Genomic DNA, 22,947 nt, shown 5'->3' with positions numbered 1-22,947 from the left:
TGTCTACATTTCTCTTTTAATTTTCTAGCCAATGAGTAAGAGTTAAATATAATCACAGCAGGAATCTTAATGAAACGTTTCAACAGGAAGCAACATTAAAATATATCAACCTAGAATGATTGTTATGAAAGACTGTCTTAAAGGTAAATCTAGATTTTCTCTTTAAAGAATAGTGAATCTCATACAAAATCAAATCTCTTCCCTGAAATACTTGTCAAAATCAAGTTGGTATAGACTATTTTTATCACAAACACTCCTATTTTTCACAGCTATTCTAATACAACTGTGATTTAAAAACTGCAATAGAAATATTTAATTAATTAATTAATTTTAAAATTTTATTTTATTTTATTTTTTTGAGACAGGGTCTTGCTCTGTTGCCCAGGTTGAGTGCAGTGGCACTATCACAGCTCACCACAACCTCCATCTACAAGGCTCAAGCAATCCTCCCACCTCAGCCTCCCAAATAGCTGGAACTACAGGCACACACCACCATACTGACTTTGTTTTTTTCCTTTTTTTTTTTTTTTTTGTGGAGACAGGGTTTCACCATGTTGCCCAGGCTGGTCTTAAATTCCTGACCTCAACCAATCTACCTGACTCGGCCTCCCAAAGTGCTGAGATTACAGGCCTGAGCCACCATCCCTGGCCTACAATGTTTTTGTTTTATTTTATTTTATTGAGACAGGGTCTCTGTCACCCAGGCTGTGGTGCAGTGGCACAATCATGGCCTTGACCTCCCAGGCTCAAGTGGTTCTCCCACCTCAGCCTTCCCAGTAGCTGGGACCACAGGCACACACCATCATGTTCAGCTTATTTTCATATTTTCTGTAGAGTCGAGTTTTGCCATGTTCCCCAGGCTGGTCTCAAACTCCTGAGCTCAAGTGATAGCCCCGCCTTGGCCTCTAAAAGGGGTGGGATTACACGTGTGAGACACTGTGCCCAGCCTCATTTTATTTTTAAACCAAATCTTCAAAAATTGTCCTGATTTAATAAGAAAAGACAACATCCCAAAACATGATATTAATATTTATCATCTTTAGTTGTACAGATTCTTTAGTTCTTTGTAAAGAACATTATTAGGTCTTCATAAGAAATGAAATATTGCTCTTTACAAGTTTAAAGCACACAAGTCATCTATAATTCTGTATGAAACTTTTACAATCCCTTAAGAAATGTCCTACAAATTTGATAATGTCAAATTTAAAAATAAAATACTTTTAAGGTCCAAACTTTAGATTTCAGAAAAAAACATGTGCAGTACTTAGCTTGTACAGCCTAATTCTCTTCTCTCATTTGCACTGGTAACATTATTCCTGAACACATTTTAGCCCAAACCCAGAGAACACAGGCTGACATGCAAGTTTACAAAAGGAATAAAATCCAGGTAGTCAGCAGAGTGCCCCTAAACGAGAACTGAACTTCTTTCCAATTGCTTTGTTCAAGTTTCGTTATCTAGACTTCTTTTTGGCACAACATGGTTACTGCTCACCCTTTACTATCCCCTCTACCAGCACATGTTGTCAAGAACAATAAAAGTACGAGGGTCAAAATATAGGTATGTCTGCTTCAAAAAAATAAAAAGAGAGAAACCTATTTGGCTAGAATTTCCCATGATTTGAGTCATAGCCCACAAAAAAGACTGATTCATTCACTTTTCTGCAAATATGCTATGAAGCAAAAATTTTAAAAATTAAAAACATCTCCTGGATTGCTAGACTGGTTCACACGCACTATTTTGTTTGAAAGGGAAGAGAAAAGTACACTGTTTGGTAATTGGAACTCAAAGACCACATCCTGTGTTGTTCAATGCAGATTTCTTGATTGGCATGACAGAGTCCTGCAATATAATTATTTTTAACTGCCATTTCACATATCTAAAGAAAAGAATATACAAGACTCCCAGAGGCACTGTTCTATAGCAGGAGTTTAATACATCAATGCAAGCTTTAGCAAATAAGGGCTTTTGTCAATATTTCCCTGGCACATCACCCACGACACAACAATAACACTTAGAATTTATATAGGCCTTTCATCTGCAAAGTGCTTTACAATAATTAATCCCCAGAATACTCATTTGTCAGGAGAATGAGCAATTGATTATAAAACTGAGGATTTCAAGCAAGAAATGGTTTGGATAAGTTCAAAAAGGAATCTTGTTTTGAGACTGAAAGAGAATCTCTAACATCCTCAAAGTTAGCAGTGCTGTTTTGATACGGTTAACATCTTTAATATTTTTAGGCACTGATAGCTGAACCCGTAGGTTTCTTTATGCTGACTATATTTCTCGAAAGCTCACTTCTGTACTCCAATGTGTGTTCAGTTTTTAAGAGTCACAGATTTTTCCACACATTCTCAAACATGGTAGAATGTCTACGTTTCTGAATATAACACTGAGAAGGCATTTGTAACCGTTATTAAAAGATTAGGCCAGTAGTGCTGTGGTGGCAAGCACAAGTTCACCATCGTATACCCAAGACTGAACACAGTGCATGGCACACAGCAATCAGCAGTCATCCCAACATAAAAAACTAATGTTCTCTCAGCTGCATTAACTCATATATTTATTTGTTCATTTATTTAATCAGTCAATCAATCATCATTTGTTGAACTCTGCTATCTGCAAATCACTGAATGATTTAGCAACAAGAAGAGAAAAATGTTATCTGTCCCTTGATCTCATAGAGTTTATAATTAACTACAGATAGATAGGTAAGTGAAAAATGAAGATGGTTAAAGACAACAATAGAAGAACAGGAGGGTCAGAGAACAAAAGAAGAAAGAAATACTTCTATTTGGTAAATGTCTTAGTCCATTTTGTGCTGCTATAAAGGAATATCTGAGGCTGGGTAATTTATTTTAAAAAGAGGTTTATTTTGGCCAGTCATGGTGGCACATGCCTGTAATATCCCAGCACTTTGGGAGGCCGAGGTAGACAGATCACTTGAGGTCAGGAGTTCAAGACCAGCCTGGCCAACATAGTGAAATTCCATCTCTACTAAAAATACAAAAATTAGCCAGGCATGGTGCATGCCTGTAATCCCAGTTACTCAGGAGGCTGAGGCAGGAGAATCACTTGAACCCAGGAGGTGGAGGTTGCAGTAAGCCAAGATTGCGCCACTGCACTCCAGCCTGGGCGACAGGGGAAGACTCTGTCTCAAAGAGAAAAAAAAAAGAGGTTTATTTTACTGATGGTTCTACAGGCTTTACAAGAAGCACGGCACCAGCCTCTGCTTCTGGTAAGGCCTCAGGAAACTTCTGGTCACAGTGGAAGGAGACGTGGGAGGTGGAGTCTGCACATCACATGGTGAGAGAGGGAGCAACAGAACAAAGAGAACACATCAGGTTCTTTTTAACACACAGATCTCATGGGAACTAAGAGTGAGAACTCATTCAATTCCTCAAGAACGGCACCAGGCAATTCATAAAGGATGTGCTTCCATGACCCAAACACCTCCCACCAGGCCCCACCTCCAACAGAGCGGATCAAATTTCAACACGTGATTCGGAAGGGACAAATATCCAACCAATATCTGTGAGGATTCAAAACAATGCTTCACAAAAGATGCAGTTTCACTTGGCTTTTGCATGATTTTGATAGGCAGAAGAAATTGGAGAAGATTGTTGCAGATTGAGGGAAGGCCAAGAAGTAGAAATAGCTTTTCCTGCTACCACCAATTTGGAGAAATCTGTATCTGAAATTATAGCACTTTTGACTACACTCTGTACATTCAAACTTGATTTGTGTTACTGAGAAATTCTGGATGAGATTGGCCTGTGATTACCATACAGATTGGTTGTATGTAAATGTGTGCTTCTACAGTGTTTGAGGACATGACTTATTCTTTCATGTGTCTGAAATATTCCTCAGATTGTTACCTCTCCTAATGTATACTGTATTTTCAAAATGAGAAAATGTAAGTCTCTTTTGAATAAAAGGCTGAAAGACTTCTATGGCATAGTACACCATAATTACTTATATGGAATTATACAAGAAGTCTACAAAAACTCCTCAAATACACATTTTATGCTAAATTTTGTCCTAGGCATTATGGAGGATATGGTGTTGTTCCCAAAAGAATGTCTTAACCATGCTGATATACTAAAAATGTTCCATAAATTCTTATTAATGAAATATTACCGGATGAGTTTACAGTTGGAAGGGAGGAGGAGTGACTCCACACTGCGAGGAGTACGACTGGAATGCCACATGAAGTTGTAGATAGTACTCTCTGTGCAATGAGTAAGGCACAAAACGCTGAGCCAGTCATTGAACTCAAGTCTTCCAGATCCCAGCCTAAGATAGTCTTTCCACAGATACATTGATTCTATTGGATATTTCCTCATTAGAAGGACTTCATTTCAGTATTGAAATTACAAAGTTGCCTCAGGCATTTATGCATTTTATTTTTCTTCCTGTGCTCATTGCTCCACTTGTCCCACTGGGGCCTATTTTCTCTACAGATTGTGTTCATCTCCCACAAAAGCCAACAGAAACTCTAGCAAAACATAGAGGATCACAGGCAATCCCTTCTGCCACCCCTAGGGGATGCTCAGGAAGACCCTGGTATCACTGCTAATAGCACCTGCCAGGTGTCCTGGGTTGGAAAATCTTACCTACTCTGTCACATGGCAGCCTCCTCCCAGAGCTAGCCACCAGTGGTACTTATTAAATTATAATGATCTACTTTAAATATCAGCAAATGATGATGCAACTGACTTTAAAACCAATTTGGATATTTGCTGGACATACCTGTCACTGAGGCTGATTATGAAAGGCTATATAAAACGTAACAATGGGGCTGTCCAGAAGGGACCTAATAGTTTACCTTAATTTTTAGCTTAAACAGAGACAGCCCAACATTACAGTCCTGGACAACCAATCTATTACCTTCCAAATGCCTGGGGCCAGGGCCTGGGCGCAGCATGGTAGGTGCCAATTTTGGTCAAGTCAGGTCTTTCTTGGGGGCGGTCATGAGAAGAGTCAAGAGTTGTAGATAATTATATTTCATAATAATTCATTTTCTTTGTAATGTTATGTATTTTCTATTTTATAAATTAAAAAGTATTATTCTAAAAAGGGAATCCCTAGGCTTCACAAGACTGCCAATGTGATCCATGGCACCAAATAGTTAAGAATCCCTGAAGGCTGACCTGGCGCAGTGGCTCACATCTGTAACCCCAGTACTTTGGGAGGTAAAGGGGGGCTGATCACTTGCAACCAGGAGTTTGAGACCACCCTGGCCAACATGGTGAAACCCCACCCCTCCTAAAAAATACAAAGATTAGCTGGGTGTGGTGGCGGCACATACCTGTTACCCCAGCTACTTGGGAGGCTGAGGCATGAGAATTGCTTGAACCCAGGAGCCGAGATCACCCCACTGCACTCCAGCCTGGATGACAGAGTGATATTCTATCTCAAAGAAAAAGAAAATTCCCGAAAGACTGTCCAGTAATCAGTTAATGTGCAAGCATAGCAAATGCATGGGACAAAGAAGAGCAGAGAGTCACTTTCCATACGGAAAATACAATGAGGTATTGAAAGTCCAAAGAAAAATGGACTTAAAATATTACTGTGAAAAAAAAAGGGCAACAGAAAAGGAGTCTGCAATATCAGGAAGCGGATAGGTTAGGACTAGGTAAAGATAAATGAATCACTGGGCATGGAGAAATCATTCCAAGACAAGTATCAGGGAGAAAACTGAATATTCTCTCTATCTTGCAAGTAGAGTCTTAAAGAAACAGGGTCCCACTAAATAGTCACTTGGTGGAAATAGCCAAGAACTACTAATTATTGTTTAGTTACTCAATTCATCCAGTAAGTAAAAATGTATTAAGCACTTATTATGTGCCAGGTGCCACAAGCTAGGTGATAGATATCCAGTGGTATAGAAACACCACAAATGGTCTCTGACCTTGTGAAGCTTACAGTCGACTTGGAGAGACAGGCATTAATTAAATGAGTAAGAACCCAAAAAATTATGATAAGTTCCATGGAGGAAGAGAGTCCTGTGGCAACAAAGGCATACACAGTCTCGTGGTCAGTGGAGTTGAAGCTTTGACCTGTAAGATGAGCACAAATAGGCCAGGCAGAGTGGAGGGAGGGTGTCCAGATGAAGGGAGAAGCGTGTAGAAAAAGAGGGTACTGCTGCTTAGTATTTTGAATTATGACACTCTTCAACACACTGCAGAAACTGGGTAGATTCTCCACCTTGAGAAGAAGAAAAGAGAGTATGGGAGTAGAAGTCAGGTAAGGAAGGGAGCAGGGAAAGAAACAAGGAGGAAGAGGCAAACTCTTGCCATCTAATCCTTTCACTGGAGGCTGAGCAACCACCTCTTCTTTCGTTTACTCTCAAATCAGAGCTATCGTTTCTCTTATACCTTTGACCATGAAAAGAATATGATGAAGAGAATAAGAGAAGCCTTATTTCATTTTAATATTTACCAAGAATCCAAAATGTACAACTAAGATGGTGCTATGGGGAATATAAAAGTGAGCACAACACTTGCTTTGCAGAACAATCAAGTGAGAGGGAGAAAAAAATCTAATAGAACACCTGCTAGGTGTTGAAGTAGAGCCACCAGCCCTCTGGTTGGCCTTAGGCAGGTCATGTCTCCTCTGGGAGCCTTCCTTTCATATCTGTCATAGAGCTTGTAGGCAACTGACTATGTTCGGTTTCTTCCAGGTTAAACAGACTGTGCTCCATTTTTCAGACTGTCATTAGAAAATGCTCAAATACATCTGCGTTTGTGTATGATTGGAGGCAGTTAATATATTTAAGGGATCAGACATATAATTAAGATTTTGTTGTTGGGGTGGGATTTCTCCCCCTTTTAAGCCTACTTTTGAGAAACTTGAAACTAAACTGAGCTGTTCAGAGATTAAGACTAATATACCATAATATGCACTTACTAATTCACTAAATGTCTTGACGTTGGTGTTGGGGATTTAAGGAGGGGTGTTTGCTAAGGCCAGGCACAGGACTAGGTCCCAGGAATTCCAAATTGCATAAAATGTGGTCCTTGCACATTAGACATTCAATGGGTTCAGAATGGAAAAGGCCATGCAGAAAATAGTGAGCATATAGAGTTTACTGCTCTAAGTATCAACCTAGACATACAAAGGAAGAGCTCTGAGACCACTAAGAAGGAAGGAAGGAAGTGTTAATGGGAGAGGTACATGTGGGAAGTTTTGTCACAAGTCTTGTATTTGAGCCTGATCTTAAGGAGTGAAGAGGAGTTAGCTAAACAAGGTGAAGAACATTCCAGGCAGACAGACTATAAGTAAAGGCAAGAAGGGAAAGAACGAACATAATGCTTTTCCTTCCCCAGCATCTATTTCAGTCACATTGCAGATAAACAGGATTTTAAACATGGGAAGCCACCCAAATCAGACAATTCTCATTCTTTTATCAAAATCCTAAAGGGAACATTTTTAAATCTCTTTTGTAATTGCTAGGAAAATGATGTGTGCCCAGAGTCCTTATTTAGAAAAAACAATCCTTATTTTTTGAATCAAACAATGTATCACTTTTCCAATAGAGCTGGAACTAAATTCTGCATTTCATATGTTAATTGCAATGTACTTTTTCTTTTGTAAGGTGCATGAATATGGTCTGTCGGCCATTACACAAATTTAAGTATGGAAAAAAATGGACTTCAAAAAAAGCAATGAAATGCATCAACATGAGAAATTTTGTCACACTAGTAGACAAAAACATCGACTTGAAGGATGTCCTTGCCAGGTTAGGATATGTCCCTTTTCTAGCTACTGTCAACCTAGACTCAGCTCCACTCAGAAATGCCTGCTTGGTTGGCAGCTGCTGAGAGATAGTAACTCCTCCTAGCAACAGATGGAGCCAATCAAAAGCCAGCGGCAGTGATCCTTGCTGTTAAGTGCAATGATATCTCATTTATCTGGCAACTCCAGTGAAGACTGTATAGTGCATAAGATAATTACTAAGAGACTGAAATTTACATTCCCATGCACCAGGGACTATTAGAATTTCAATAGCATGATTGGAAATTTGCCTTAAATTAGATGCCTGTATGTTTAAATATCAGAGTATGGTGGATATCAGATATCAGAGTGTGGTGCATTACGCTTAGGTTTTAAAGACACCTAAAGGTGACTGTTAGTTTTATCACTTACTGCCCATGTGTTCTTAGGCATGATAGTTTCCCCGAGTTTTAGTTGTTTCATCTCTTAAAATAAGATACATACATTGCCTGGCCTAACATGCACAGCAGTGTTGTGCTAATCACAAAATATAGCAGATATCAAAACCCTTTCAAACCGCCAAACTTCATGTAAATAAATATTAACTGACATTCTCTTACTATTGGGGAAACAGTATTTAATATAGCTAATAGCTTCAGCTCCCATCTGGGTAATCTCTAATAAGCTATTTCATCTTTTTTTCCTCACCTGCCCGACGAAGATAATGCTAGGACATGATTCAGGGACTGGCTGTGAAGACTGTAGTAAGCACTCGAAAATGTTAACTAACAATTATTATCATTCCATCATTTAATGCCGTGAGAACTTGAGGGGTTGCTAAATTGGAGAGAGTTTTTAATTCCTACTAAATGACCCCCAAAGCAATATGCTATAGAACCCCAAACACATGTATCCAAAGGATATTGCCCAAAACTCTCTTAACCATCCACAGCTTTTTAACACATTCATGCATGCTAGAGGTTATTCCCAAGACACCTGCTTCCTCTGTTGGGCACTGAGCACTTTGCTTTTGCTGTCTCCTCCTGATGACCTCTGCATTCCATGAAATTACCATTCTCCTGCTCAACACATAACTAAAAATTCGGGATAGTCCATGGCATATTTGATTAAGCAAGTGCTACCAAGCGTATAGTTCCTCACAGGTCTGTCTAAACAGAGTATCTACTTTTTATCTTATTACCAAAATGCTCTCCTGCACAGAAAGGAAAGAACAGGAAAAATTTTTAAAGGAACTAAGTCAGTTTCTCAATTCTCACTCAATTCCACCTGCTTGCAGTAATATTTAATATTAAAAAGGTATAATATAATTATCTCATATACCACACTTTACATGTTATAATAGATGAATCTGTTATACAGTTAAGAACAGGTCACAATGGCCAGTATTTTCCTGGACTCAAATCAGTAAGACTTACTGACATGGACTACACTTTTAAGCTAAAATTTTAAAATATCCTCTCTGCTTCATAACGCTTATTCCATGCTCAGAACTTTAGTAGATCCCACTTTGAATGCCTTAATTTTTGTACTGTTTAGTTTTCTTGCTGTTTAAGCTCCTTTGAGAGCAGAAGTTTTGTGTCACTGTTTGTAGCACACACATCCAAAGCATCTAGCTCACTAGTACATGCTTAACAAATATCTATTAAAGAAATACTAACAAAAACAAAAAGGAAAGGGACGGAGAAAGAGGAGGAGGATTGGAGGAATGGAGGAAGAACAACAGAGATAAACAGAGAAAGAAAAGAGAGGAAGGAGGGAAATAAGGAAAAAGGAAAGATGGAAACAGAAGAAAGAAAACTAAATTGTTACAAATGCACGAGGAGCGATCTCAAAGATGTTTGACTACTTTAAATACAACTCTTACACCACTTCTCAGATAGAGTATAACACTGTTTCTTATTGTCACTCTCGTATGTCACTTCTTAGTCCTTAGGATGACTGATGCCACTACAGGGTGTCAAAAAAATGGAATTTTAACAAGTTTCATTTTCATACAAACTCAAAAAGCTAAATGTAAAAAAAGAAAAAAAATATTTAAACAGAGATATAATAGCTTTGCTTGTGTTTTACTTTTCTTCCCAGAAATACATGTCGAGCTGCCCTTTCTCTATATACCTCCCACTCCTTCTCTACCTCCCAGCCAGATTCTACGCATCAGTTTGCTCGAGTCCTCAGCACTCATGTCCTCAAACCATCGACGTCACTCTTCCAGACACACACCCCATCCAATATTCTGGCCTCCAGTGAAACAAACAAAGAAATAAAAGTCTTAAATAGAAATTCTAAACTCCTGCACATGATAGAACTGTTATTTTTCAAATAAGATATAAAGGAGGCTTAGGAAAAAAAATGTGTGTGTGTGTGTGTGTGTGTGTATATATATATATATATATATATATATATATATATATGAAAATCCTATGAAAAACTATGTGAAAAGACTCCCAGATCTAGCGTTAAGAAGCTGAGTTTTTGTGTCTGACACTGATATTAGTGACCCCTATTTCCTTTTAGAAACTTTCTATATTTGTTTTTACTTTTCTTTTTCTTTTTTTTTCTTTTTTTCCTGAGATGAAGTCTCGCTCTGTCGCCCAGGCTGGAGTGCAATGGCACAATCTCGGCTCACTGCAAGCTCTGCCTCCTGGATTCATGCCATTCTCCTGCCTCAGCCTCCCGAGTCGCTGGGACTACAGGTGCCTGCCACCATGCCCGGATAATTTTTTTGTATTTTTAGTAGAGACGGGGTTTCACTATGTTAGCCAGGATGGTCTCGATCTCCTGACCTCATGATCCGCCCGTCTCTGGGGTTTTTATGTGGCTCCAGTGTCATTACAAACAGCAACCTTTCTCTACCATAAATTTTAAAAATGTACACAAAAATACGCTGTCGGATACCTTTTCTGAATGCACATTTTTGTTTATATGATTTCAATTATATGTTAGGGGACAAAACAAGCTGGAAATTCTTACACAAATCCATCCATTATGGAAGCTCTAAGCCACTAATTCCCACTACTGCAACCAGGTATCTACAAAAACACGCCCTAACCCCCAATTCGGGTGAGTTGCGGGTTATGATTCTCCAATGATAGAATATTCTGAGAAGACAAAAAGGGGCATCATTTTTCTGGGTGGCATCATAATCACTACCAAAAACACTGGTCAAAGAAGCAGGGCATGGTGGCTCACATTTGTAATCCTAGAGTTTTGGGAGGCTGAGGCAGGAGGATTGCTTGAGTTTAGGAGTTGAAAATTAGCCTGGGCAACCTAAAGAGACTTTCTTAACATATATTTCTAAGGGGCAAATGCATGAATTCTAGTTCTCAATCCCGTATTGTTGATTGATATATGTTGACCATGAATGGTTTTCTGGTGGCCCTAGAGAGTCGTTTGTCATCAAGGACTTACCCAGGGCAGAAGCTAATGAAATATCACTTGCACAGATTACATAATACCACATTTCAGGAGAGGCAGTATAAATAAGAGTGACCTCTGGATAATGAAAGGATTTAAAAAGTCCAGGCTGTCCAAATCAATTTTCTCATCTGATAAAAAGGGGTTGAACCCAATAATTTATGTTTCCTTCCACTTCCAAAATTTAATAATATTATTGTTTACTTGTTCTTTTATTTATTAAAAAATATTTATTGCCGGGCGCAGTGGCTCACGCCTGTAATCCCAGCACTTTGGGAGGCCGAGGCGGGCGGATCACGAGGTCAGGAGATCGAGACCATCCTGGCTAACACGGTGAAACCCCGTCTCTACTAAAAATACAGAAAAATTAGCCGGGCGTGGTGACGGGCACCTGTAGTCCCAGCTACTTGGGAGGCTGAGGCAGGAGAATGGCGTGAACCCTGGAGGCAGAGCTTGCAGTGAGCAGAGATTGCCTCACTGCACTCCAGCTTGGGCAACAGAGCTAGACTCCATCTCAAAAAAAAAAAAACAATATTTATTTACTTAAAATGAGCAAAGTACCTGTGAAAGAATTAGATTTGGTTAATATTCTCATGGACACTATGATCACACATCATATAGTATTTAAATGTGATCAACAAATAGTTGAAAATGCATTATGTGAAAAATAATAATTTTCGCAAACACTTTTACAGCACTTACTATATCTTAGGCATCATTTTATGTGATGGAAGACAAATATATAGATACACATGGATATGGATAATGATTGAGATAAGAAATAAAATGGAGATAGAGACAGAACAATTCTTTTAATCGTTACAACAACCAACAGCTTTAGAACATTAGCCATGTGCCAAGCATGTGTTAAGTAATCAACATATATTTTCTATGATGCCAGACTGTAAAACTAGGACCAAAAAAAGGCCCAATAAATAGAAAATGGTCCTTATCATCACCTCCAGGGTACGCTTTAGGTAATAAAGTTCTAATATTAGAGATCGCAGCAACGACCAGATTCTAATTGTGGTAAATATTAGAAAAAAAGCCACTGATTTAGTCTAGCCGACCTCTATGATCATTTTTATCAACTGAAAGTTAAAAAAAATAGATAAAGCTAGAGTGGGCACAATGCTAGATAGAGACAGAAATGGCATATTTGGAAGATCTCTCAATTCTACAGGCAGAATTTTTTAAAAACAAACCAAACAACAATGACAACAGTTTATTGTTATAGGAAGCACTGAGATTGGGCTTTAAGAGTTTGCTGAGAAGCCGATATGCAGAGATAGGCAAGCCTGGACCCCAGTGAAGTGGTCAAATAAATAACAGTGCTCAAAGAGTTATATTTACTGCCACGCAAGATGAATCATGCCTCTTTGGGGAATGCTTTTTCTGAAATTTCATTTCCCATTTTGGACTACTGGATCAGTCTCTCAGAAGAGTTTGGAATGTGGCCAATTACTTCCCTCTGCATTTTTCATCTGAGACTTAGGCTGTACAACTCCATTTTAAAATTTCACACAATACATCTTAGATAGTAGGGACTTCATTTTGTGAAGAATAAGACACCAAAAATGCAATCTGTTTGTAAATATAGATTTGAGCATAAGGACCAAGAAACACACGTTAGAAATCTTAAGAAATGAATTCTTACTATAATTATCTACAGCTCTATGCTCCATACTTATATTTTAAATTATAATACTAATGAAGAAAATCACTGTTGAGATGATAAATTAGCAGACCATTAAAAACTTTCTAGAATGAAAACCACTCTCCAACGATATTCACATGAAAAACCAGACATTAAAAGAACAAACAAGTAAATGTGGAAATAACCAGAACCCAATTTGCAACCGTCTCAATCACATTTAACCTCAGATATTATTAGAGCACTCAAAACTAATAGGATGTTAAACCGTTTGGAGGGCAAGTGACATTGGCAGATCTAATGGCAAAACAAACAAAATATAAAAGAATATTTAAAATTTAAAATATCAAAGAGGCCAGGCACGGAGGCTCATGCCTCTAATCCCAGCACTTTGGGAAGCCGAGGCGAGCAGATCACCTGAGGTTGGGAATTCGAGACCAGCCTGATCAACATGGAGAATCCCTATCTCTACTAAAAATACAAAAAAAATTTAGCTAGGCGTGGTGGCACGTGCCTGTAATCCCAGCTACTTGGGAGACTGAGGCAGGAGAATCGCTTGAACCCAGGAGGCGGAGGTTGCGGTGAGCTGAGATTGCGCCACTGCACTCCAGTCTGGGCAACAAGAGCGAGACTCCATCTCAAAAATGAATGAATAGATAAATAAATAATAAATAATTTGTTAAAAGTCCAAACCAAATAAGGTCCTTTAAACCATTAAACCTACAGCAATCCATTTTACTCGATGGAGCATTGGGTGGGGGAAAGATTACAGGTAAGTTATTTTAATAAATTAAATTATGTAAATGTTAAATATTCCAGAATTCTACAAAATAAATTATCTTACGGTAAGCATGGAAAAATTAGTTCAGGCCGGGCCCGGTGGCTCACGCCTGTAATCCCAGCACCTTGGGAGGCCGAGGCAGGCGGATCATGAGGTCAGGAGATCAAGACTATCCTGGCTAATACGGAGAAACCCTGTCTCTACTAAAAACACAAAAAATTAGCTGGGCATGGTGGCAGGCGCCTGTAGTCCCAGCTACTCGGGAGGCTGAGGCAGGAGAATGTTGTGAACCCGGGAGGTGGAGCTTGCAGTGAGCCAAGTTCACGCCACAGCACTCCAGCCTGGGCGACAGATCAAGACTCCATCTCAAAAAAAAAAAAAAAAGAAAAGAAAAAGAAAAATTAGTTCAAGGTCTGTACCCACTTATCTTTCCTATGAAACAAGAAGTACAAACATGTTTTGTAAACATACAATGTAAAACATAAAATACAATGTAAATATTGTATTTCGTTTACAGAAATATTACTTGCTTTTTGTAAATTAAAGAATCACCCTCAATTTATCATGTAAGAGCAACTCCATTTCTGGCTATCACATCATTTTAAAGCAAAGATGTAACCATAAACACGCCAAATTGCCTATAAAAAATAATATGCAGGGTGCAAAGGAAGAGAATAAAATGAAGAGCACAACACAGCCGTTAGTGGAAAGACTGCTTTTATGATTTAGACCATTCAGGGAAAACCAAAGCAGAAACCGTAACTTGTGTCAGTCTCATTAAGATTAAATTCCCAAATATCCAATCTGCTATGGTTTCCTAAGTGGCCACAGTGAGGACACAAAGCTTTTCCATATATTTGAAGAAACCGTGGCAACAGACAACGCCTTCATCTCTGCGGAGGTATTGTTGGGTCGGTGATGGGGTGAGCGAGTTTGCAGGAAACTGGTAGATGGGAACCGGAAGATAAATTGGACACAGGCTTTGCCTTCAAGATGCTGATAATTCAGCTCTGGAGACAAAAGTACAAACTCAATCTAAGGGGGGAGAGAGGTACAAGCAAAAAGCTATGGAAGGATAAGGAAAGTTTCAACAGGAAACACAGCGAGGATTTCATGGTGGAGGTATACTGGGTCTTAAAGAAGAAACAGGACAGGATAAATAATGATGACAGGAAAAGACATGAGCACTGACTGAGTGTATGGAAAGTTGAGATATATGAAATGACGGAAAGGGAAAGGAAAACATGTCATAAAAGTAAATGAAAATGGAGATGAAGCCAGAGAATTATGCTGGGGTCAAACTGTTAAACAGTTTAGAAGGCCTGCCAAAGAATTTGGGATTTTATAAATAAGTTCCTAGAATTCATTGAAGGTTTTAGATACAGTAAGTGTCTAGACACCCTGAAGAGGGTGGAATACAAAATAATGGGGGCAGCAACATAGTCACTCTTCCAGAGCTGGCAAGACGGGGGACTGGGGAGAAAAAAGAGAACAGAGATAATACAGAAGTTAACAGGAAGGATGAACAAAAGGAAAAGAATCACTTCATTTTCCCTTAATCAAAATAGGTAAATAAGAAATTTTTTGCATGCAAACCAGACATACTACACTGAGATATTTCTTATCCTGCCAAGTGTTTTGATATTTATACAGAGTAGGAAGAAAGAACTATATTTATTGGTGTTAATTATTGATCTGACCATATTACATATTATTTTATCATTCTAAACTCTTCCACCAAACTTACAAGCTAGATATGACATATCCAATTCAAAAATGATATCAGGCATGGGGTCACAGGCCGATAGTCCCAATTACTCAGGAGGCTGAGGCAGGAAGATTGAGCCCAGGAGTTCAAGGCTGCAATGAGCTACTATTGCACCACTGCACTACAGACTGGGTGATAGAGAAAGACTTCTGCCTCTAAAAATAATAATAATAATAAAAACAAAAATAAATGATAAGGAAGAACTCAGAAACATTAAGTTAATCACCCAAATTGAACCAGCAGCAGAAGTGAAGTTTCAACCCAAGTATAACTGCTTCCAAACACCGTTCTTTACACTACACCAAACTGTTGGAACACGGCATGAGACGCCTTTGGGGTTGCATGCCCCCACAGACCTCAACGTGTTCAAGCAGAGTCTAAATAGATCTAGAGGGAACCCATCAGAAAACGTTATTCTAGGCTAAATTATGTTGAAAATCTTTCATCCTTCTTAAAACTCTGTACTTCTCAGTATTTATTTTAGAGTACTTCTTTTACTCTTTTTTTCTTCTTTTTTTAGAGATGGCCTGAATTAAACTACACAAGGTGAAGTAGATACAAAATATTTAAAATGGTAAATTATTGAGCATGAAATCTCATCTGATTGAATGAGTGAAAGTAATATTGATTAACCCAGCCACTGACCTTGAGTAACATACATAAGAATGTTGTAACAACACAAAAAAAGTGTTGGTAAAGTATTTGTCGCAATGCCAAGAGACACAATCTGGATTAATAGTCACACTTCACAAAATAGACTTCTATAATGGCTTTAGATGAGCTTATTATGTCTAACGATGAAGAAGGTGAATTAAACTAAACTGAGAGTGGAAGACACATGTTGCCCCTCAACTGTGTGCTATTTTGATATCTTAGAGATGATCATTAAGTGATTTATCATAAACTGTATGAACTAAAGATAAATATTTAATTATAGAAAGTATGTCTTCATGTATCTTTCTATAAAGATTCCTATGGGCTTCAAACTTCAATTAAAGCCTGTTTAAAATATTTATACTTAAAACTGCACCATAAATTGAAATTTCCAAATACTTATTAGGAAGTAATATTCTCTCTGATGCAAGGCACCAAAATGTACATTGCTGAACTGATACATATATTTCTATACCTGTTTTTCATTAAATAGCTCAAAGGTATCATTTTAAGGTACAAAATATTATAAAATATCTCACAATACATGTTTAAATTGATCTAAGGGGAGAAAGCAAAAATCTATTTTGCAATTTAATACCTAACCAAATGTACCATCTCATTAAGAGATATGTATGATTTTTTTAAGCGCTGACAATAGTAATTTGGAAGCCCAAGCACAGTAAGTAAAGTTAAATACCAGTCCTACGAAAACTCTTCGTCAGGAAAACTTTTCTTGCACAGTAGTATTTTGTGGTGAAAATCATTGTGTTTACAGTTGTAAGACACAGCTTCACAACTGAAACATGGATTCCACTGTTTCCACTACTAATTCCACTGTTTCCACTGCTAATTCCACTGTTTCCACTACTAATTCCACTGTTTCCACTGCTAATTCCACTGTTTCCACTGCTAATTCCACTGTTTCCACTGCTAATTCCACTGTTTCCACTGCTAATTCCACTGTTTCCACTGCTAATTCCACTGTTTCCACTGCTAATTCCACGGTTTTGGTACAATACCAGAGTGTTAAAATGTTGTCTCACCTCTCCAGTTGTGAAGAAATTCACACCTCTGTGTTACTTTAAAAAATGTAATTCGATTACTGTGTATTGAATACATAAAGAATAATGAGTTTATTTCCTGTTTAATCTCATTTAAATAATGATTAAATTGACGTTTTAGCATTTTTTGGACAAATTTTCTTTCTAAATAACAGAACCATTAAGACATAATTCCCATACAATATAGTTCACTCATTCAACGTGTACAGTTAAATGGTATTTAAATATTCACAGAGTTGTAAAACCGTCACCCCAATTAATTTTAGAAAATTTTTCTTCACCTCACAAAGCAACTCCACACCCTTTAGCCATGAACCCCTCCCATTCCTCCCATCCCCATTCAGCACTATACAACTACTTTATGTCTCAATAGAGTTGCTTTTTCTGGATATTTTATATAAATGAAATGATAAAGCATATCTTTTCTGACTAGCTTCTTTCACATCACATAATATTTTCATGGTTCATCCTTATTGTAGCATACATCAGAACTTTACTGCTTTTTATTGCCAAATAATATTCCACTGTATGACTATACCAAACTTTATTTATCCATTCATCAGTTGATGGACAGTTGAATTGTTTCTACTTTTAGGCTGTTATGAATAATGCTACTATGGGTATGCATATACAAGACTTTCTGTGTACACATCTGTTGTAAATTGTTTTGGGTACACACCTAGCAGTGGAACTGTCAGGTCATATAACTCTATGCTTAATCTTTTGAGAAACTGCCAGACTGCCTTACAAAATGCCTGCACCATTTTATATTCTCACTAGCAGTGTATAAGAGTTCCAATTTCTCGCCTACTTGTGTTATTATCTGTCTTTTTTAATATAGCCTTTGCAGCGGGTGGGAGGTGGTATCTCCTTGTGATTTTAATTTGCATTTCCTTGATGGCTAATGGTGTTGAGTATCATTTCACATTGCTATTGACTGTCTGTCTGTCTATCTATCTATCTATCTATCTATCTATCTATCTATCTATCTGTTTTCAGATCCTTTGCACCCTTTTCATTAGGTTATTTGTCTTTTTATTATTGAGTTGTAAGAGTTCTTTATATATTCTAGATACAAATTTCTTATCAGATATGTGATTTTTAAAATTTTCTCCCATTCTGTGAATTGACTTTTCACTTGATTGTGTTCTTTGAAGCACAAAAGTTTTTAATTTTGATGAAATCCAACTTATCTATTCTTTCTTTTGTTGGTTGTGCTTTAGATGTTATATCCATGAAACCACTGCTTAATGCAAGGTCATGAAGATTTACTCCTCTGCTTTCTTCCATGAGTTTTATGGTCTTAGCTCTAAAACCATAGGTTTGAGGTCTCTAATCCATCTTGGGTTACTTTTTCATTTAGGTCTCTGATCCATTTTGGGTTACTTTTTCATATGTCATGTGAAAACTTAGCCTATAAATTTTTTTTTTCTACCAGTCAGATTTCTTAAGGTCTTCAGACAATGGCAACAAGATCTTTTCATTGAAATAACTAAAAATGTTTGTGGAAATTCCATAAGCATGTAAATAATAAAGAAAGCATTTCAACAAGTAGTACATACATTTTTAGAAATTAAACATCTTGTTCTTGGATTATATGTACAATTAGTCAAAATGCAAAGATAATCCAAATACAAAACAAGGAAATTACAGGAGAGCTAATGAAAACTTAAAATTTTATGCCATGGTGCTTTCAGTGAGCCAAGATCGTGCCACTGCACTCCAGCCTGGGCAACAGAGTGAGACCCCATCTCAAAAAAAAAAAAAAGCCAAGATGCAAAATATTTAATGTTTCTATTACCCTGCTTCTCTCTCTTATGACACCTAACAATGTAAATATTTTATTATAGTATTAAAGTATAGTGTTTACCTTTGTCTTCTACCATGATTAAAGCATCTTTAACTTGGTACATGATAAGTAAAAATATTCTGAATTGAATAGGAGAACAAATTAAAATGAATGAATTCTAGAATTGGCACTTTTTCCCTGTTTTGATGCATAATTTTCTCTCCCTTTTATCCTTTATGTTTTAGCTTAAGTATTATATCCATAAAGAAATTTCCAGAGAAATTCTGTCTAAATTAGTTTCCTCTATTATTCTCTATTACAGAAATATATTTCATTCTTTCACAGCACTAATCCTAAATAGTAAATGTTTACATTTATTTGTTTACATGTTATTGTGCTCTCCTAATATGGGAGATGGAATGTTTTTCATTTTACTTCCAATGCCTAAGACAATGTGTGATACATTAATACTTTTAAATAAATAGGTAGTAAATGATTGGGTAAATGGGATCATAGACAAACTGATGATCACTGGATATTCAGGAATAGCTATATTGAAACCACAGGCAAACATGACCGCACAAAGCCATAGCTATGTCCTTCTTCATGGTAGGGCTTTCAGTTCCCACACAACCTTCCACATTTCCCTGCAGAGAGAACCTTTTCCCATCTACTGAAATCAAAGAATAAAGGTTGAAGTAGTAACGCTTATTCATCCTTGCCCTCGCTGTAGAAATTTTAGAGGCAATATCCAGCCATCTGCAGTGAACACACTCATCAAGCAGTAAGCTTCTGTTTCCAAATCCCAGATGAGTTCTAATTTATTTAGACCTGAATAAAATTAGAGGTAATCTCTCTTCCTTGTAGTCTCTACAATTCAATATTCGGCTTCCCAGTAGAGGTTCATAAACTTGTCAACTAATAGTTACGGTGATCGAAAGATAATATGCAATCTAATGAAGAGACTATGTACGCATATCTATGCTTCAGCCTACTCCCTTTTTCTCTCTCTCTTTCTTGTCCTAAAGTCTTATATTATGATGTACAGTTAAGTTTTTGGTCTACAGAGGTGTGGCTGCTGCCAGGTGCTATGGACTGTAAGTTTTTATTACCCTCAAATCCATATACTGAAGCCTAATTCCTAATGTGGTGCTATCTGGAGGTGGAGACTTCGGAAAGTAATCAGGTCATAAGGGTAAAGTCCTCATAAATAGGATCGGTGTCCTTGTAAGAAGAGACAGGGAAGAACGTGCCTCCTCTTTCTCTGCCCACCACCGCATGAGTACACAGCAAGAAGATGGCCCCTACGAGAAACTGGCCATGCTGCCCCGCTAATCTTGGGCTTACCAGCTTCCAGAACTGTGAGAAATGAATGTCCATTATTTAAGCCAACCAGTCTGTAGTAATTTGTCAAAGCAGCCCAAACAAACTAAGGCAACTCTGGTTTGATACACATGGCAAAGTATATTGCTTAAAATTAAAAATTAAAATTAAAAAAAGAAAAATAAAAGCTAAAAGAGGCATTACCTTGTTTTTTGTTTTTCTTTTTAACTTAAGGTTCATCATGTGGTATAGTTTTATCCAAGGATTGTTAAGCAAAATCTACTGGAACTTCTGGGAAGATGTTAGTTTTCCTGATAAAGGCACCATCTCTTCCTCGTGCCCCTTTCTACTGCCTAGAAAGGTCTCATGTTATCTGGGGATTTAAGAGCCATCCATGCCAGGAGGAAAGGCCAAGCAAATGTAAAGAGGCCTTGGACATAATGGGCCTGTCGAGTCAATCAATGAACCAATACCCTTAAATGTCTATCTTTAGACTTCTGCGTGTATGAGGAAACCTAAACCTCTGATTCCTTTAAAACATTGGTATGGGCATCACTTTCCTCAAAGCTAGACTCAATTCCTCATTGACATAGGAAAGTAAACCTAAGAAATTTGTTATTAATAATTGGTCTTAGGAAATAAAATCAGAAGAGGAAACTTTCTTCTTAGTGAGGTTTCAAGCATGTATGGACAACTCAAATTATCCACTGAGTTACATGTAGAATTATGTGGAAGGCATGTGTAAGGTGACTGCATACTTATTGCCAAAATCTGAATCCAGGATTCTTTAGAAGGTTAAATAGGTGCCACCAATAATTACACTAAGATATCAGGCATAAACGAGAACTCTTCTGGATGAATCAGGACATAGAGTTACCCCATGGGAGAATGATGTTCACAGTGGCCTCAAAATAAAGGTCTTTCATTTCAGTTGTAGCTGGCTGAAAGGTATGCCATTTAAATTCTATATATTCCCCTAACATAACTACTAGATTTTTTGTTTGGTGCAGAAATAACCAGTAGGTATACCATAAATATAGGAGACTGTGGGCTTGTGGAGCGTGCTGCACTCTGTGATCTATCTCTGTCTATCATTGTTCTTACTTGACCCCATCACAGGTGTTTAAAATTTGTTTCGTTGTTGTTGTTGTTGTTTTATGTCTTTTTTCTCAGTGCTATATGTTCAAAAAGCCAACTTCTCTACAGACTTGTTCATAAGAATGACTTGTTTCTGCTTCTTTGCTTTGCCACACCTCTATTCCTTTCAAATTTCTACTGAAAAATCCCCTGATTTCCCCTTTGCATTTAGGACACATATATTCTTTCTCTTTTCCTCTCCCTGAAGGCGATGAAAGTCCTGGACTGTAGCTTTATTTTATGTCATATACTTCCCTCCAAGTGAGTTATATAAGGAGATAGTTCCAAGAAGGAAAATGCCCAGAAGTTGAAAAACCAGGTCATCCTAGGGGGAAAAATAAGCGACCAATACTTTTTTAGGATTTTCTTGTTAAAAATCCAATAAACATTCAAATATGACAACCACTAATGTTTTTACATTTTGCAGACTGGGGTACAGAACAGCAAGAGAAAGTAGAACTAATAAAGACAGGAGATCTTTCGGAAATCGGGGTGGACCAGAAAGCTACAGCAAGGCCGTAACTCTTCAGAAGGTCATTGTGTGATGCTTTGGCAGGAACAACAAGGAGGACGTGGACTAAATGGAGCTTCAGCTTTTTCAGAACATGTTACTACTCTCAAAAATTGGTTCACTGATTTATCAGTTTAGCAGATCATAAAAAGGTAACCCAAATGATTTATATAAAAAGGGCAATTATTGGCTCAGGTAACTGAGAGTTTTGGAGGTAGGGCTGGCTTCAAGTGTGTCTCCACATACAACTTCAAAGGATGAGAATGAGAACGTGTTGCTTCCCATGTTTTGAACCAGACCTCCTGTCCTCTGAATGTGGGAATCATTCGCAGAAAGGATCTCCCGCTGTGGTATTAAGATGGTTGTAGTCCCTTTATCTTTTCTGCTCCAAATCCAGTTTAAAAACTAATAACAGATCATTGAGGTGGAGCAAGATGGCAAATAGAACACTGCAGCAGTTGTCCTCCCAGCTAAAACACAAAAATGAATAACTACCTCCACACACACACAAACACTTCATAATAACCAAAACTCAGATGAATTGTCATGGTATCTAGTTTCAACTTCGTATCACTGAAAGAGGCACTGAAGAGGGTAGGAAAGACAGTCATGAATCACCTATATCACCACTTTCCATCCCCCATTAGTGGCTGCATGGCATGGAGAGAGAATCTGTGTGTTTGGGGTAAGGAGAGTACAGTGGCTGTGGGGCTCTGCATTAGAACTCGGTGCTTCCCTGTTATAGTGGAAAACAGCAAAGTGAAGAACTTCCAGGTGCCCAGATAGGGGGCACCCAGACCAGCCCTAGCCAGAGGTGAATTATCTATCCTAGTGGTCAGAACTTGAGTTCTGCCAAGCCTTGCCACTGAGGTCCTAAATGAACTTGAAATGCAGCCTAGACAACAAAGCTTGCAATTCCTGGACAAGTCCTGGTGCTGAGCTGGGCGCTGAGCCAGTGGACTCGGGGTGCACATGACCTAGTGAGACACCAGCCCAGGTGGCTAAGGGGATGCTTGCATCACCCCTTCCCAACCCCAGGCAGTGCCGCTAGCAGCTATGGGAGAGACTTCCTCCTTCCGCTTAAGGAAAGAAGAGGGGAGAGGAAAGAAAACTT

General features: G+C 38.0%; 1 protein-coding gene across 4 annotated transcripts in view; it reads right to left on the bottom strand.

The window, feature by feature from the left end:
• Nucleotides 1–22,947, bottom strand: part of FGF12 (fibroblast growth factor 12) — a 587,755-nt gene that overhangs the window by 141,842 nt on the left and 422,966 nt on the right.

This window comes from Macaca mulatta, chromosome 2 (assembly GCF_049350105.2).
Source record: "Macaca mulatta isolate MMU2019108-1 chromosome 2, T2T-MMU8v2.0, whole genome shotgun sequence".
NCBI classification, from domain to species: domain Eukaryota; kingdom Metazoa; phylum Chordata; class Mammalia; order Primates; family Cercopithecidae; genus Macaca; species Macaca mulatta.
This window is presented reverse-complemented; position numbering and strand designations above follow the sequence as displayed.